This window comes from Nomascus leucogenys, chromosome 19 (genome assembly GCF_006542625.1).
Source record: "Nomascus leucogenys isolate Asia chromosome 19, Asia_NLE_v1, whole genome shotgun sequence".
Classification (NCBI taxonomy): domain Eukaryota; kingdom Metazoa; phylum Chordata; class Mammalia; order Primates; family Hylobatidae; genus Nomascus; species Nomascus leucogenys.
In genome coordinates this window covers 35,319,468-35,332,894 of record NC_044399.1, presented here as the reverse complement: position 1 = coordinate 35,332,894, position 13,427 = coordinate 35,319,468, and the positions used below count along the sequence as shown (strand labels likewise).

The following is a 13,427-nucleotide window of genomic DNA, read 5'->3' as shown; positions in this document are numbered from 1 at the left end:
CAATGTGGGGTGGGGACATCAGCACTGGTGGAATTTAAAGTCTCAGGCTAGGTGAGAAGGGAAGAGGATTGAAGCACAGAGCATGCCAACCTTGAGAGCTGAGGAGGTTGGAGGGGTGGTGCCCTGGAACCAAGCTAAGAAAGGTTTAAAGGGACCAGGTGCAGTGGCTCACGCCTGTAATCCCAGCACTTTGGGAGGCTGAGGTGGGTGGATCACTTAAGGTCAGGAGTTCGAGACCAGCCTGGCCAATATGGTGAAACCCATCTCTACTGAAAATACACCAGTTAGCCAGGTGTGGTGGTGCATGCCTGTAGTCCCAGCTACTCAGGGGGCTGAGGCAGGAGATTCACTTGAACCTGGGAGACAGAGGTTTCAGTGAGCTGAGATTGCACCACTACACTCCAGCCTGGGGGACAGAGCTAGACTCCATCTCAAAAAAAAAAAAAAAAAAAAGAGAGAAAGTGTTTAAAGGAGAGATCCGGTGCCTGTAATCCCATCTACTTGGGAGGCTAAGGCAGGAGAATAGCTTGAATCCGGGAGGTGGAAGTTGCAGTGAGCCAAGATTGCACCACTGCACTCTATCCTGGGCACGACAGAGCGAAACACCATCTCAAAAAAAAAAAAAAAAAAAAAAAAAACCAGAGAGATTCACCTCGCCAGGTGCTATGAGGATTGTTCAGGTAAGATGAGGACCCACGACACTCTAATTAGTTCATTTCAACTGCTGTGGTGTCCAGGGAGGAACTTGGAGGAACTTTTAAAGCCAGGGGCATAATGTGGTGAGGAGAGGCACTCGTAGAGAAGGAGAAATGGATGATTCAGAAGGGGGACGGCAGGAGCAAAACCTTGGAGGGGATGGGGTCCAGGGCCCACATGGAAGGGTCCATCTGTGAATAATGCTTTGTATCAAGAAGAAGGCAGAATAGAGGCACCTGTGCAGGTTGGTGCATAGACCTGGTGAGGAGGTCATTGGGCATGGTCACTGGCTGTGAGTGAGTGGTGGGAAGCAGTGCTGGAGATGAGAAGACAAGAAGAAAGGAGAGTCAGCTTAACCTGCAAGTCTCCCAGCTGCAAAGGGCACTGGTGTGCTTCCAACCTGACTCTGGGCTTCATTCACTGGAAAAAGCACAAAGAAAGACATTCTAAGCTGTCAAGACATGGTAGGTTCAGCAAGCAATACTAGTTACAGTAAAAAGGTTTGAGCTGTTGCTATGCTAAGCATTCGTCGTGCATTCTGTCATTTAACAAACCATCCCTCAAAACCCCTGTGACACAGATACAGTTGGTCCTTATTAGTTGCACATTCTGTATTTGCAAATTTGCCTGCTTGCTGAAATTCATTTGTAACACCAAAATCAATACTCGCAGAGCCTTTGTGGTCATTTGCAAACATTCTCAGGGTGGTGAAGCTGAGTTGCCCAACGTGCATGTTCCCAGCTGAGGTCAAACAAGGCGACAAGCAGCCTTCTTGTTTCAGCTCTCATACTGTAAACAAGTGTCCTCTTCACGGTCTAGTTAGTGCCACGTTTTCTGCATTTTTGTGTATTTTTTATTGGAGATTTTGCTATTTGAAATGGCCCCCAAAGGCTATCTAGTGTTCCTCAATGCAAGAAGGCTGGGACGTGCCTGGTGGAGAAAATAACGACTGAGTGTTAGATAAACTTTGCCCAGGCATGAGCTACAGTGAGTTCAATGTTAATGAATCAACAATATATATTAAATAGTGTCTTTAAACAGAGACATGCTTAAAACAAGGTTATGCATTGATCGTTTGATGAAAATGTTGTGATCAGAGGCTCACAGGAATTGAACCAGTATTTCCCCTAGGGGCAATGGTTCAGTATTCACGATTCTGTGTTTGTAGTGACTTCATAGAGCATAACTACTGCAAATAATGAGAATCGACTGTACTTTTTTTTTTTTTTTTTGGATACGGAGTCCTCGTCTGTCACCCAGGCTGGAGTGCAGTGGTGCAATCTTGGCTCACTGCAATGTCTGCCTCCTGGGTTCAAGCGATTCTCCTGCCTCAGCCTCCCAAGTAGCTGGGATTACAGGCGCGTGCCATCACGCCCAGCTAATTTTTGTATTTTTAGTAGAGACAGGATTTCACCAGGTTGGCCAGGCTACTCTCAAACTCCTAACCTCAAGGGATCCACCCACCTCAGGCTCCCAAAGTGCTGGGATTATAGGTGTGAGCCACCGTGCCTGGCCTTGTGTGTACTATTAACTCTGTTGGTCACATAAGAAACCAAGGCTAAGAGACTAGACGAGCTACAGGTAGTAATAGCAGAGCTGGGGCTGAAATCTGTGCTGGTGGGGCACTAGGGGGCTTCACCCCATGAATGTGGCCTTGTGATCCAGTGGGGACCACAGGGGACCTGGCCTGGAAGAAAGGTTTCTTTTTTAGGGCACCCCATGAGCAGCCTGTCTCCCCACTGCTCCCCACTGCACTGGCCTCTCCAGTTTCTACCTGAACACAGACGCTCCTTCAGCCCGCCTGGGCTGCAGCCACAGAGCTGTTGCCGGGCTGTGGTTTTCCTCTAAGCGGGTGGAACAGTGGCTCCATGTCCAGAGGCCAGGCGCCTTTGGTTTTCCTTTGCCCAGCCCAGCCCTGGCAGGGGAGGCACAAAGGAGGCATCTGTGACTGAGCACGGAGGCCAGCCAGTCTCCCGACACCAGCCCATCCGGTCTGCTGTGGCCTCCTGTTTATTCAGGGGATAAGCTTGGGCAGGCCCCAGGGAGCCGCCCTCTCCCCAGCCCCACCGCCTTCTCCACAGGGCAGAGCCTGCCGCCCTCCTTCTGTCTTTTGTGGGGTAGCTTGCTTGCTTGTGGTTTGGGTTACTTCTTCATCCCAGCATCACTGAGATAATTTAGGAGACAATTGTGGGGGCCTCTGTTTGCTTTCAGAGTGGAGTTACAAGCCCTTCAGGGCGTGTCCTTCCAACCCCAGAACAGACTCAGAGTCGCCATCGTCCACTGTCATCCTGCCTCTCAGGAGGCCGCTAAATCCGAGACTAATGGCTGCCACCTGGAGTGTTCCTCGGGCAGGGAGCACCCACACGACTGTGAGGAGGGGGCACTTACCTGGTGGGGGGCTCAGTGCTCCCCTGTGGGGCTGAGGAAGGAGCCTGGGCTTGGGGAGAAGCTGGGTGCCTCCCGCCCACACTCCTTGACCCATCAGATATAGATGAGAAGCCACGGCTGGGAGGGCGCGAAGCTGACAGCAGAGCCCCAGGTCCCCAGACAAGCTGTGGGGAGAAGAGCAGCGCGGGTGTCAGAGGCGCCTGGACAGGCGGCTGGCAGGTCCACAGCAAGGCTGCCCCTTGTTCTTCCTTGGTCTCTGGGTGGCCAGCACTAGGCCTGGCCTGTGGTTTCTGCTCAGTGATTCTTGTTTGAGTAAATGAATGACGGGGTGAATGAATGAATGGTCTTGGTTCTATGATGGTTACTTTGGGGAAGTTATTTTATTATACAAACCTGAGCTTCCCTTTTTCACATAGGATAGTGGCTAGGTGCACAGTCTCTGGAGCTAGGCTGCCTGGGTTTGACTCCTGGCTCTCAACTTACTAGCTGTATGTCCTTGAGTAACCTCTCTGAGCCTCAGTTTCCCCATCTGTTAAATGGGGATAATACCTGCCTCGTAGGTTGGGAGGATTAAATGAGCTCATATCATGTGAAACACTAGAACAGAGCTTGTATATATTAAGTGTTATGTGGCCATTTGCTGTTAATACTTTTTTTTTTTCTGAGACAGAGTCTCACTCTGTCACCCAGGCTGGAGTGCAGTGGCTAGATCTCAGCTCACTGCAACCTCCATCTCCTGGCTTCAAGCAATTCTCCTGCCTCAGCCTCCTGAGTAGCTGGGATTATAGGCGACCACCACCACACCTGGCTAATTTTTGTATTTTTAGTAGAGACGGGGTTTGACTATGTTGGCCAGGCTGGTCTCGAACTCTTGACCTCAAATGATTCACCCGCCTTGGCCTCCCAAAGTGCTGGGATTACAGGTGTGAGCCACCGTGCCTGGCCAGCTATGAATACCTTTAAGATGAACATAACGTCTGCCTTCTGTGTGTGTTGGGAGCCTGGTGCATTGTTTGCCCGGGTGTGCTCTTCTCAGAACACTGATCCCTTGTGTTGTTAAATGTTAAATAAGAAGGGTCCTGTCCAAGCCCAATTGCCTTAAGGAAGCCTGGGCTTAAAAGCTAGGGAGGCTTCTCTCCTGCAGAGGTGCCTGTGACATCTCCAAGAGGGAGTGAAGAATTTCACCGGCTGATTTGACCACAGATCACTTTCTTGCCATCAGAGTGGGATGGGGTTTCCACAAAACACATCTTTGAAAACAACAAATACTGCTTTCTTCTCTCCCTCCCTGAAGCCCTGGCCTCATACTGCTTAGCTTATCTGGTGGCAGCCAGGGAAATGGCAGGATGCGTCTCCCTGGGCTTAGAATTGGGGTGGGAGGCAGCAGCCAAGTCAACAGCAGGTAGTGGCCAGTCCTCAGCTCTAAGCCAGCAGGTAGGACTGCAGAGGGGCATGTAGGCGAATCATAGATGCCTGATGTGGGCTGCCACTGATTGAGACACTGCTGAGCTGGACAGCAGACACCTGCAACCCAAGGATGATGAAGAGGAACTTGAGGCCTTTAATTGCTCATGGTCTTCAGTCATCCTTATTAATTAGTTTCTGCTGCTTCCCAGGCAATTCCGGTTGCTGTAAGTAAGCCAGTGATGCAACAAGAGAGGCAGAAGGGAGTCCTGAACATGGGCCAGATCTGGGTACAAATCTTGGCTCTGTCACCACTTAATCCTCTTGAGCCTCAGTTTCCATATTTGTATCATGAGGGCGGTAACATCTACTCTACAAGATTGTTGGATTAAATTAAGAAATGAAGTGGCTGGCACATAGTTCATAGCTGTTATTAACAATAGGCTGCAGGGAAATGTTCTCTCCTTGGTTTCGGGGCCCTTGTCCAAGGTTCCGATTAGGTAGAGGAGTTGTTTCTTCAGAGTTGAGATCTGATGTGTCTGGGAAGAGGGCAGCCTGACTTGAGAAGTTCTCTCTCCTTTCAAATGTCCATCTCAGGAACTTCAGAAAAGGCTTCTGCTAATTCAAAAATCAAGTCCTCAGCTTTCCATTGTCTGTGGGTGAGGGATTCTCAGTCCCATTCAGGGCCCTAACCACTCCCCAGGTGACTACTGTGTGCCAGACGTGTTAGGAGCTCAAGTCCAAAGACACCAGGGGCATGGACCCTGTCCTCAGGAATTGCAGAATGGTAGGGGACCTGACAGGAGGCCAATCCTGACAATTCAGTGTGTTCCTTCTAGTAACGGAGCTTGTGATTCAGGTATAGAGATCATGAAGCCAAGGAATAATTTATTACCACTGGAGAAGACAGGGAAGGCATCACCTGGGAACTCATACCTGGGTGGAGTTTTGAAGGATGAATAGGAGTTTGCCTAGTGGACAGAGGAGGCCAAAAGTTTGGTACTAAATCAGCATACCTACTCTACTCCCAACCACCTCCCTTTTCTAGGATTGATGTGGGTCCGTCTGCCGTTAGCAAGCTTTGTGACTATAGGTAAGTCATTTCTTCTCTCTAGGCCTCAGTTTCCCATTTGTGAAATGGGATCCCTTCCGGCTTTAATGCATTGTGATTTCATGTTTATATAGGCCTAGATAATTGTTTTAAAGTCCTCATATTTGCAAAACACTAGGCAAAAGCCTTTGACTTTTTCTCTTGTAACGCACCTCCCAGTCTTACAAAGTTGGTTGTGCTCTCTTCATTTGACTGAGGAGGAAACTGAGGCTCAGTGAACTTACTTGCCTTTAGCCAATATGTGGCAGATCCAGGCCTCAAATCCAGGTCTTCTGGCCCTGAGTTCCAAGTTTCTCCACTGCTCCACATGGCCTCTCACCTCACAAGCCCTTGGCGGCTGCACATAAATGATCCTTGACAGATTACTGCCTCGTGCAGGCCCCTGTCAGATGTTACTGCTGACAGTCGGGGAGGAGCAGGAGCGAGAACACTGTGTGCCAGGATGCCAGGCCTCGGCCCTGAAGAAGGGGCTTATGAGAAAGAGGCAAGCAGGGAGGCAGCAGGTAGGACGTTGAGCATGGTCAGGAAAGGCTGTTTTGGCCAGAGAGTGAGTAAATAATAAAGTCTGGAGTAGCAGGCAAGTGCACAGCCACCCTTTCCTGAAGCAAAAATTGGTGCCTAAATCCATAGTGAAAATAGTCCCCCTGGCCGGGCGCGGTGGCTCACACCTGTAATCCCACCATTTTGGGAGGCCGAGGTGGGTGGATCGCTTTAGGTCAGGAGATCGAGACCACCCTGGCTAACATGGTGAAACCCTCTCTCTACTAAAAATAAAAAAATTAGCTGGATGTGGTGGCACATGCCTGTGATCCCAGCTACTCGGGAGGCTGAGGCACGAGAATCGCTTGAACCCAGGAGGCAGAGGCTGCAGTGAGCTGAGAGCATGCCACTGCACTCCAGCCTGGCAACAGAGCCAGACTCCATCTCAAAAAAAAAAAAAAGAAAGAAAATAGTCTCCCTGCCTCCAGGGTCTCTCTATGCCCATACCCTGCTTTGTTTTTCTTCAGAGCACATATTATATATGTCACTTATTAATTTATTGTTTCATCATCTGACTTCTCCCACTAAAATGTCAGCTCCACGAGAATCAACCAAGACTTGGTACTGATCAAGGCTGTGTCTACAACACCTAGAACAGAGCCTGGCACTAACTGTTCATGAACAATTGAAGGAATGAATGAAAGAATGACTGAAAGAATGAAGGAATGAATGAAAGAATGAAGGAATGAATTAAAGAATGAATGAAGGAATGAAAGAACAAACGATCCCTTCACCTGTGATCATGTCAACACCCACTGTTGTCAGCAAGCCTTTAGCAAAGCAGTTCCCAAACTGCTGCATCAGAATCACCAGGATCTTTAAAAACTGCCAACACCTGGCTTCCACCGTGACATTCAGATTAGGTTGCCATGGGGTATGTTATTGACATTTTTTTAGCTTCAAGTGATTCCAATCATTTTTTAAGTTCTTCAGGTGACCCTGATGTGCAGTGCAGTTTAGGAACCACTGCTTTAAAGGGTTGTCCACTCCTAAAAAAGGGCAGTCCACTCCTACAAAGCTTCCAGCTGAATTAGTAGCCAATCAGAGACATGGGCAGTGGCACCTGGGGTGGGACCTCTGTGCTGCCCAAGTCTGGGAGGAGGTCCGGGGGGGTGAGGTGTTTGGGGAAAGGAGAGTTGTTTTCGCTGTCTGGGTTTGCAGTTACCTGATGTTACCAAGAGTAGAGGAAAAGGAAATTTTTCTGCTTGCCCTCACCCAATTCAAGTCAAAAGAAGACCTTGCTGGACTTCCTCCTCCCCTGCCACCTCCTCTTCTTGGATGACTGAATGAGTCAGAGGGGATGTTTGTTAGGGAGGGAACACTGGTTTTCTCACCATTTTTCCCCTTTCATTGGGCTTGAATGAGTAAGAAAACCCATTGTTTATACATGCACAGGTTGACAAAAATAGAGCTTGGAGCTTCTGAAGACTCAACCTGGGCTCCAGAGTCAATAAGACCAGGTCCCACCCTGTCTGCACAGCATCCAGCCAGATGTTACAAGAGAACCCAGCCCCAGGGGCAGACTGGTGAAATCATCCCAGCCAATGGACAGTCACCAACACCGGACAGTTTGCCAAGGGAAACACCTTGTTTCCACAGTCCAAGATCCTCTCCTGGGCTGGCACATAGTTGCAGAATTGGAAGAGACCTAAAGATGTGCTGTCCAGCTGACAGCTTTTCCAGGGCAGGAGTCTGAGGCCCAAAAAGTTAGGGAGAGCCCAGAACCCAGGCCTCCTGCATGTTCACTGGGTTTGGTGGGAAGAGGCAGAGGAAGGAGTGGTCAGAGAAGATGCCAGCTTAGTGCAGACCCCTAGACACATCCCCACTGGAGAGAGAGGGCTTTGGGATCCAAGAGTCATTCCCATTTTTTTTCTAAATAAAAAATTGGGGGCCAGCTGCGGTGGCTCACGCCTGTAATTCCAGCACTTTGGGAGGCCGAGGTAGGCAGATCACTTGAGGCCAGTTCGAGACTAGCCTGGCCAACATAGCAAAACCCCATCTCTACTAAAAATACAAAAAATTAGCCAAGTGTGGTGGCATATGCCTGTAATCTCAGCTACTCAGGAGGCTGAGGCACAAGAATCACCTGAACCCAGGAGACACAGGTTGCAGTGAGCAAAGATCGCACCACTGCACTCCAGCCTGAGCAACAGAGGGAGACTCAAAAAAAAAAAAAAAAAAAAAAATTAGGAAGCACTTTCCTTTGGGGTCAAGAGGCCTCTGCAGTCTCAGAGTCCTGCCTACTTGCTTGGTAGTCCCTTCCCTAAGCCACTGCTTAAGTCATCAAATACTGAATTTACCACCTGGGATGAAAGCTGAGCTTTAAGAGTTGTAGCTGAACTTCCTGAGTGTGGAGTCAAAGGACCTCTGAGAGAGAGGTGAGAGAGGACAAGTGCTTGTGGTAAAGTCCTAGCCAGCTGCCAGGGGGGCTTTTCCACACATAGAGCCCCACCTGGGCAGAAATAATGTCCTCTGGCCGGGGGCAGTGGCTCACGCCCGTAATCCCAGCACTTTGGGAGGCCGAGGCGGGCGGATCATGAGATCAGGAGTTCGAGGCCATCCTGACCAACATGGTGCAACCCCGTCTCTACTAGAAATACAAAAATTAGCCAGGCGTGGTGTCACGCGCCTACAGTCCCAGCTACTCAGGAGGCTGAGGCAGGAGAATTGCTTGAACCCTGGAGGCGGAGGTTGCAGTGAGCCGAGATCATGCCATTGCACTCCAGCCCAGGCGACAGAGTGAGACTGCGTCTCAAAAAAAAAAAAAAAGTAAAGAAAGAATGTCCTCTGTGCGTGTGTTGACAGAACCAAGCCCTGCTAAGATGGACTGGGTTTGACTGACGCTCACAGTCCTGATTAATGACTGGTGTCCACCTTGGAGAGCACTAGACTGAGAGTAATGCGACCTGGCTCTAGACCCGGCTCTACTCCTGGCTCCACCACTGACTGACTGTGCTACTTGTGAGGGGAGATGCCATTTCCCACCTCTGGGGCTCACTCCCCTATCTGGGAAATGGTTATACTATACCAGTGATTTTAAACATTTTTAAAGCCATAGAACCCTTTATTCACATGAAGTTTCATGCAGAAGACAGCATGTACAGCAGACAGAAGTGGAGCTATTTTTGTGGTTCCCCTGGAGCACATCTTCCCTTTTGCGAAGTCTCCACAGAACCCTGAGGGTTCCAACGAACTCAGTTTGAGAACAACTTGCCAGACTTTTTGTTTTAGCTCCAATACTATTTATGTCTGCTGTTGTTTGTTCACTTGGCTAATATTGGTTGGCATCAGTTGCTTGGCTAATGTTAACATTAGGTAATGTTCAGAAGGGTTCTTTTCTCAAAATAATGATCATGAAACCATATATGTATATTTAGCCAGTCGTTCCACATGGCCCCAAACATGTGCAGAATGTTGCTTCTTTACACCATCTAATGTTGAGCTAACTCTTGCATGGTGGCAGCAGAAAGAAAATAGACATAGAGAGTCCAGGCATGGTGGCTCATGCCTGTAATCCCAGCATTTTGGGAAGCTGAGGTGGGGGGATTGCTTGAGCTCAGGAGTTTGAGGCTACAGTGAGCTATGATTGTGCCCCTGCACTTCAGCCTAGGCAACAGAGCAAGATCTTGTCTTTTTTTTTTTTTTTTTTTTTTGAGACAGTCTCCCTCTGTCACCCAGGCTGGAGTGCAGTGGCACGATCTTGGCTCACTGCAACCTCTACCACCTGGGTTCAAGTGATTCTCCTGCCCCAGCCTCCACAGTATCCGGGATTACAAGCGCTCACCACTACACCCAGCTAATTTTTGTATTTTTAGTAGAGACAGGGCTTTGCCACGTTGGCCAGGCTGGTCTCGAATTCCTGACCTCAGGTGATCTGCCCGCCTCGGCCTCCCAAAGTGCTGGGATTACAGGAGTGAGCCACTGCACCCGGCCTGACCCAGTCTCTTAAAAAAAAAAAAAAAAAAAAAAGGAACCTCACAGCTATGCTAAGAGACCAAAGAGACCAGGTACCTAACTCAAGACCTTCCTTCCCCACATCCTCATAGGTGGTGCTGTGCTCAGAAGGCAGGATTATATTTCCTATTAACTCACTCTTAGCCCCCGTTTGAACCAAGGACACTGAGTCCTAGCCTGTGTTAGAGCCCTCAGATCCCATATTCATCCTGGGTCTAATCTCGCCCATCAGATACAGTCACCATCCCCACCCCACCCCGCACTGGACTAGCACTGCTTCTCTGAACCCTGCTGGAGAGTGTTAGCCCTTCCCTCAAAAGTCAGGGTCCTAAATTTTCCCTCAGGCTGCCTCTAATCCTCACCTCTATTCCCCTCAGCCTCTTGCCATAATGATCATTAGTAATAGCTACTGTTTATTGGTTACCTGCTCTGTGCCAGGCTCTGTTCTATGTGTTTTACTGGTCCTGATTATTTTGATCCTCACAATAGTTCTAAAATACATACTATTATTATCTCCAATTTAAAGATGAGGAAATTGAGACACTGGGACTTAAACTTGTCCATGGTCATTTAGCAACAAGGTGGTAAAGCCAAGATATGGCCCTTGGCCCCGGCACCCATGCACAGAACCAGTGCGTCAGACTGCAGCTCACTCATGCTGCTGGTAGTGACTAGGAACTTCCATTTATTGAGCACCTGCAGCATCTTAGGCATTGCACTAGACACTTTATTGTTTCATTGAAACTTCACAACTGCAAGAGGAAATGTCTTATTTCCATTTTCTAAAGGGAGAGACTGAGGCTCCAAAACATTGACTTCCCTTGGTAGGTGGAACTGGGCAGGCTTCGAACCCAGGAATGTTCAATGCATCTGTGGCCTTCCTTTGTCACTCTGCTTTTAAGGACAAGTACCTGGAGACATTCCCCACTCCACTACCTCTGAGAAAAATAAAGAGGGACCCACTGATACCACCCATTCCATAGAGCTCTTGAGAAATGTTGCTCAGGCTGCCCGTGGTGGGGACAGGGAGGGGGTTTGACTTTCTCCGTTGACCTTCGCTGGAAGAGAGCCACGACCAGAGAAGGGATGATCACCCTTGGTTTCTGCTTTTCTTTCTTGGTTCTGGACGATCCTGTCATGTGACCTGCTCTCGGAGCCTAATAATCCTTAGGGGCAACATCGGACTTGGAAGGGAAGAAGGAAAACCAAGATAGAACCCCTGGACTCAGCCACATCCTAAAACCTTTTGGGACACTGCTGAGCTAAGGTCTCAGGGTGGAGCTCGGAAGGCAGATAGAGTGGGCCCAGGGTGCATGGGCTCAATCGCACACCACACCTTTGAGGAGTGCCTAAAATTAAGTGTACTCACTGTGCTAGGGTGTACAACATCCTGTGAGGTACCATTCCCATTTTACAGATGAAGGCATTGAGTCTTAGAGAAGTCACAGAACTTGTCCCAGGACATCTGGGAAATAAGACTCAATTCAAACTCAAGTTTGTTTGATTTCAAAGCCAGTGGTATGATACACCACATACGTACTCTTATTTATTTTTTTAAATAGAGACAGGGTCAGCCAGGCGCAGTGGCTCACGCCTGTAATCCCAGCACTTTGGGAGGCTGAGGCAGGCAGATCATGAGGTTAGGAGTTCAAGACCAGTCTGGCCAATATGGTGAAACCCCGTCTCTACTAAAAATACAAAAATTAGCTGGGCGTGGTGGCGCACACCAGTAGTCTCAGTTACTTGAGAGGCTGAGGCAGAAGAATCGCTTGAACCCGGGAGGCAGAGGTTGCAGTGAGCCAAGCTCACACCACTGCACTCCAGCCTGGGCAACAGAATGAAATATAAATCTCAAAATAAATAAATAAATAAACAAATAAGAGACAGGGTCTTGCGGTCAACCAGGCTAGAGTGCAGTGGTGCCATCATGGCTCACTGCAGCCTCAAACTCCCGGGCTCAAGTGATCCTCCTCAGCCTCCCAAGTAGCTGGGACTACGGGCACGTGCCACCATACCTGCCTATAATGTTGTTATTTCTAATTTTTTGGTAGGGATGGGGTCTTGCTGTGTTGTCCAAGCTGGCCTCAAATACCTTGCTGTGTTGTCCAAGCTGGCCTCAAATACCTAGCCACAAGTAACCCTCCTGCTTTGGCCTCTCATAGGCACTGGGATTACAGGCACGAGCCGCCGCATCCAACCAACATGTGTGTTCTTTATGATACACCACAGTGCTCCTGTGTGTTGGAGACTGTGGGAGTGGACACAAACAAGAGAAACAGTCCGGCCTCTGCACATAGATCTCTGAACAGCAAGGCATACTTTCTGGGTAGAGGGCTGGGGCAGTGGAGTTTCTCTCTTGGGGCCACAGCTTTAGCTCCTCTCTCAGGTGGCTCTGGCCAGGAGGCCCTCCTCTACCTAATGCTGTCCCACTTGGAAAGTCCCCAGCAGTTCTGGGAGCCTCAGCCGCTGCTTTGCCTCAGAGACAAGCCCTGGTAAACATAGGGGCCGCTGAGAATTTACTGGCAGGAGAGACTGAGAAGAAGGGAGTTGATAGCCAAAAGGCAGAGAAGTGGGCAAAGAGGCAGAGAAGTGGGCAAAGCTGGTGCGTGTGTGCGTGTGTGTGTGTGTGTGTGTGCGCGCATGTGTGGGTGTGGGTGGGTGTGTAGGGTGGTGCAGGACCAAAGCACCCAGATGCTCCACTGGTCCTGCCCGTAATAAAGTGCCAGTGCCACTTTGTTGGCCAGTGAAGACACAGGGAAGGCAAAGGTGGCTTTGAGCCAGACAGGAAAATAAATCTCTCCCCTCACTCAAGTTATATAGTGCAACAGCAGGTCGAAGGGCATCCACATTTGCAATAGTTGCCGCTTTACATTCATCTCATTTTTGCCTTTTTAAAGTCCAGGGCATGGTTAAGAGTGATGGGGGGAAGAGGAGTACATTTTTAAACATTTAATTTTTTGTAGAGACGAGGTGTCGCTATGTGGCCCAGGCTGGTCTCAAACTCCTGGCCTCAAAGATCCTCCGCCTCGGCCACTTTGTCCGAGCCACTGTGCCCGGCCTGAGGGCACATGTTTGCCATAAATAATATTTACTAGCATTCAACAGGAAGGGTCCTCTCCTTTTTTTTTTTTTTTTTTTTTTGGTTCTTTAGTTCTCGTTGCCGCTTGGTTCTTTGTGTTGCTGGGTTGGTTATGGAGATGGTTCCAACTTCACATGAAAAGGCTGGGAAAGTTGTGGGTAGGACTCTGGATGAAAGTCAGCCTAGGCGCCCCCGGACTCATTACGGGGTGGAGGCGGCGGCGGGCCGTGTGGGGCGGGGTGCGCAGTGTGAGCC

The 13,427-nt window shown here is 49.3% G+C and overlaps 1 protein-coding gene across 1 annotated transcript in view; it reads left to right on the top strand.

Annotated features, from left to right (window-relative positions):
* RAB11FIP4 (RAB11 family interacting protein 4) overlaps positions 1–13,427 on the top strand; it is a 141,093-nt gene that overhangs the window by 83,305 nt on the left and 44,361 nt on the right. The gene's annotated exons all lie outside the window — the stretch shown is intronic.